Source organism: Eschscholzia californica, unplaced genomic scaffold (genome assembly GCF_041429995.1).
Source record: "Eschscholzia californica isolate CP2 unplaced genomic scaffold, dmEscCali1.0.p SCAF_1, whole genome shotgun sequence".
Classification (NCBI taxonomy): Eukaryota; Viridiplantae; Streptophyta; class Magnoliopsida; order Ranunculales; family Papaveraceae; genus Eschscholzia; species Eschscholzia californica.
The window spans coordinates 35,939,708-35,944,944 of NW_028238198.1; the positions used below are offsets into that span (position 1 = coordinate 35,939,708).

At 35.2% G+C, this 5,237-nt stretch overlaps 1 long non-coding RNA gene across 1 annotated transcript; it reads right to left on the bottom strand.

Moving 5' to 3' along the window:
* Positions 1-687: 687 nt before the first annotated feature.
* LOC147566437 (uncharacterized) lies at positions 688-4,955 on the bottom strand. Its single transcript, XR_015230457.1, has 3 exons — positions 4,612-4,955; positions 4,016-4,533; positions 688-2,273 (listed from the first exon to the last, which is right to left on the bottom strand). It is a non-coding gene; the product is annotated as an uncharacterized LOC147566437 (long non-coding RNA).
* Positions 4,956-5,237: the final 282 nt, after the last annotated feature.

Consider the following 5,237-nt stretch of genomic DNA (forward strand, 5'->3'; position numbering starts at 1 on the left):
TCGAAAATTGTTTTTTCCTGAATTTTTTTTATTCGAAAATCAGATTCTGAAAAAAAAAACGATTTTCGGAATGAACAGTTTTGGGGAAAAATAATTCTGAGAAAAAATAATTCTGAGAAAAATGATTCTAGACAAAATTTTTTTTTGAGAATCGTGTGGGGAAAAACGATTTCCAGGATAAAAAATGGTTTCGGATAAAAAAAAGTGTCTGAGAAAAACAAATTTCAGGAAAATAACGATTTCTATAAGAAAAAAATTCTGCTAAAAAACAATTTATGCAATAAACAATTTCCAAGAGAAAAACGATTTCCACGGCAAAATTGTTTCTAAAGAAACGATTTCGAAAAATGATTTTTGAAAAAATATATTTATAGAAATATTTTTTTTGTGTGGATTTTAAATTTGAAATTAGGTTTACTATTTCAAAATCCTTGGGTTTGGTGGAGTTTTGGTCTACTACAAATTTTGGATTTAAGAACTCTTAGGATTCGAGTGTCCTAGGTTTTTTATTAGCCAAATAGACCAAAAAATCGTGATTCAAACCAAATCTCATTTTTAGTAGGAATCACACTTAAGAATCCTGTGTCCAACCGCACCACAAATGATTTTGCACTCATTAGCTAACTATAATGGTTAAAACTCAACTAACTACCAAGAAGAAAGTAATATAATTAACATAAAAGAAGATTTAAAAGATTATTTTTATACCCATAATTTTATATGTAATATTGGATTACATACAATATTGTTATATTTTGTAAGAAAACAATTTATTAGTGCCACATATTACATACTACCAAAGAAAGTATGATATCAAATGCTTAATTGGAACTAGGTTCAAAGCTGTTTGTTTTTGTAGTGCTAGCCATAGGACACACAATACCATCGTTTGTTTTTGTAGTGCTAGCCATAGGACCAAAACCATTATCACCGTCTGTTCTTGTGCTCCTAAGAGGGGGCCATGCAAAACCATTTGTTCTTGTAGGGCTCCACATAGGACCAAACCCAATATCACCCTTTGTTCTGGTAGGGCTAGTGATAGGACCAAAACCAGGATCAGGCAAACCATTTATTTCTTTAACGCCATCCCTACAACACCACCAAAACTTTGGGGTGCATTCACATCGTTTGTCAGCATCTCCTCCTTTAATCATGGTTACGCCAATTAAAAGCACGAGAAGCATAGCGTTCAAAATGAACCTTGTTGAAAAGGCTGGTTTAGAATTCATGATCACCTCGGTTGCAACTTTCAATTTGAAACTCTTGATTTGCTTTGTAGTTCTAAGCAAGAATGCTTAGCTATTTATAAGAGTGAGATAGCTGGATAGAGGTTTGTTGAAAAAAAAAATCCTAAAGATTTAGTGGAAAATGTTTTGTTTTTCCAGACTACTTTACAAAGATTTTGTTTTTTAATAAATTTGGGAAATGTTAAACATCCCATTAGTCTACATGAGAAAAATTACAACTTAAGAAAGTTTGACTAAGATCTAAATTCCTCGTGCTGAACTCAAAACGGACTGCTCATACTTGGACTTGTTTAAATTAATGATTGAATCCCTAGGCTCTGTTACACCTCCCATAAGATTTCATCCCTTTGAAATGTTGATGAGGGATTTCGGTGAAAGAGATTTCATTTCAAAGATTTATGGGAGAATTCATTATATTTAGCAGAAAACATGTGAATTTAATTATATAACCTACACAACCTTGATCATTATTTGTGTGGAATCAATATTGATAGGGTTACAAAGACGGAATTTATTTTATTATTGCAGAAAAAAAAGCATTGAAGCAATTTATTGAAGGAAAATCAACCTATAAGTTTTTAATTGGGTTATTTGGCATTTGGGTCACAAATATAAATCGGCTCACGTGAAAGAATCACATTTAAATAATTTTTGTCCTAGGTGTCACAAACTAACTAGAATTTTGATTTAACTTATGTTTGATGAAGTTAAAATTAGCTTAATGTCATTAAGACTAACTAACTTTGTTTAATGATGTCGAAAAGTGACTCCCAGTAATCAACAAGAAAAGAATTTTTGTAACTCTAGATCGTGTCCTTCTTCTTCCTGTAATGGAGGCTTGAGATGGGTGGTAGCTATGAAGACACTCTGACACTTAAGCTAGTTAAGTGTACAGGTATAAATAATGAGTTGTAAAAATGGTCGTATAAGGAAAGAAACATTTATTGTGATCGGCCAACAACCCTTGGTTGGAGTGGTAAGAGGTATAATCTTCCACCTTTGAGGTCAAGGGTTCCAGGGTCGGCCCTGACTTTTCGGTGGCCCGAAGCGAAGTTTGAAAATGTGGCCCTTTCTATCGAATTGTAAAATGTATTACATGAAAACCGCTAGTACTGCAAAATAATTTCATCATATTTATAAACAAAATAGTTTTTCTGATGATTACAATCACTGAAATTTTATTCTTTTGAAATTTTTCGATGCAAAGTCACTAATAATCGTCGAACAATCAAGACTGTCAGACATATCCTTCTCAATTGATAATATAGCTAACCCGTTTAACCTTTCTTGCGACATAGTAGATCGAATATAAGACTTAACCAACTTCAACTTAGAAAAACTTCTTCCTGCAGAGGCAACGATAACTGGTATAGTCAAAATAATTCTATAAGAAACCTATGTGTTCGGGTAACAACCTTTTTTATCTTTCAAAAAATCTAGCACTTCAATTGGTCTTTTGATCTCATTTGGTAAAAGACGCTTCAACACTTTCAGTTCAGAAAATAAGTCTAGTCCGTCTATGTCATATGACTCATTATGCTTGAAAAAGGTTTCAAGCCGAACACATGAATCTCTCAAATCGCCATCATCTTGGGAGTTTAACTTTTTTAACTCAAACAGAAAACCAAATATTTCTTTGTACTTCTGGAATTGCTCGAATCTGCGCTTAAATGAACAAAGAGCATAATCTAATATGTATATGAAATAATAAACTAAATGCTTCTGCAGACGACATTGATGGATCTTCACACACATTCTCGTTAAACTGTTTCTTTCCTCGAATAATACGTTTTTTCCGAAATGTTGCTTCAACTCTCATCTTAATGGCAATCTCTTTAGCTTCAATCGTGGCTTCTTCAAACCCCACTTCTCTATAATCTTCAAGAAAACGAATGAGCTCGTTCAATTTCTTTAATGCCACATCAATATTTATATCTTCAGTTTGAAGTGTTTTACTAACAGAGTTTACCGCAAACAATATATTATGCCAAATAACCATGCTCAAAAGGAATTCAAAATTTTCAATGTCTTGTTCTAATATATTTTCGGCACATGAGCTGTTTTTGAATCATCACTTGTCTCCACCAATTTTTCTAAAGTTTCTAGTAATTAGGATTAAAGATTAGGTTTTCATCAATAGTTTTTCGTTAACTTAATAAACCCTACACCATCTAGATATTGTCAATTTTGTTATTATATATAACAAGAAAGAGAGAGAGAGAGAGAGTAAATAAATAGAAATTTAGGTTTAGATTAATTTAATAAACTCTACAACATATAAAGATCATATATTTATATATAATAGGAAGGAGAGAGAAAAAGTAAATAAATAGTAGAAAATAAGATTTGTTCAATCTTAAATAAAGCAATAACTCAATGACTTTGAAGAATCCAAGAAGGGGACTAGGTGAGATGAGTAGATGACAATGGATCTCTCATCCCGTAGTGGAGAAGAAGAGGGTGTTCTCAGGTCCGATTTGACACTTTGGATATTAGGATTTCATGATTTGGATGTTCAAATTTCAAAAAACATTTTTTTTCATGTCAAACAAACTGTTGGGCCCACCATTCATTTAAAGATCATCAAATTTGGTGGCCCTTTTAACTTAACATTTGTTAAATGTGGCCCTTATAATTTTCTTAGAGAGTTAGGCTTCTTATATGCTTCTTAAAGAAATTAATGTCTTTGGTGGCCCCTAAAAGCCGGTGGCCCGAAGCGACGCTTTGTTCGCTTTGGCCCAGGGGCACCCCTGAAGGGTTCGAGGCACACTGGACATTTCAAAAAAAATACCTTTATTGTGATCGTACGTACCTTTCGTCAATGACGACTTTAATAAGGAAAGAGGATCTTTGGCGATATCTGGTCTTCTGCGCAACCTCCATTCTCTCGAGCTGAGCAGAGCTCAAGGTGTCGAGCTTACTGAGACTTCCCTGCTCTGTCTCCCTGGTCTGTATAGGGATCAGGGGCAGAACTTCCTCGGCTCTATTTATCTACTTGTCTCTATGTGGTACAAGATCTCACGTTTCCAAGGAAACTTGCCCCGACTTTCCTACAATCTCTCTGGTTAGAACATGGTTTAGGTGGCAGAGCCTATTCGGTTCCACCTCTTTGGTCTCATTCTTTATACGTGCGGACAAAGGTGGTGCATGCCACTTAGGTCAATCTATTGACATGTTCACTTGGTTCAATGTGAAAAAATATTGATTCATCACTATCATCAACCTCACAAATATCACTTGGTTCCAAGATCTCCTTCATCATTCTGATGACTTTTGCCTTCATAACCTAGACATGGATCCTATCATTAACCTCACAAATATCTTAAGAACAGGAGCTGGAGAGTTAGTAAAGTAGAAAACTTACACCTTTTTGTTATGGGAATGGTGGAAATCCGGAAATGACTTGATTTTTAGGGTTACTCCGATAGATTTTCGACGAGTTTGGCTGATGACACAAATAGCAGTAAGGTATGATATCTCTCTCTCTTCGGTTACTACTAATTCTACCATGCAGGCAGAGGATTGGCCTCCACCAACACAGAACATGATCAAAATTAATGTTGATGGAGGATATAACGAGGATAAAGCATCGGCAGCTGCTGTTGCGAGAAACGAAGAGGGTTCGATCATTGGAGTAAAAACTCTGGTGTTTCCCCCTAAATCACCTCTACATAGCGAGCTCATTTCTTTCAAACTAGGGTTCCTCTTGGCGTCTGAGAAAGGATGGAACCCCTTTATATTGGAAGGGGATTGTAAAACCCTAATCGACCTCCTATCGGACGGTGTGGAGAGTGCCCTGTGGCGAATTCAGATGGATCTCTTTGAGCTACGTGGACTGGCGGAAAAAGTTCAAGTTATTTACTCCTACGTTTCACGAAGGTGCAACGGTTTAGCCCATGATTTGGCTGCTGCGGCAATTTAGCCCAATACTACAACTTACCCATTGTTGTTCATCATATATAATAGTTAGGCCATTTTCTTGATGTATTC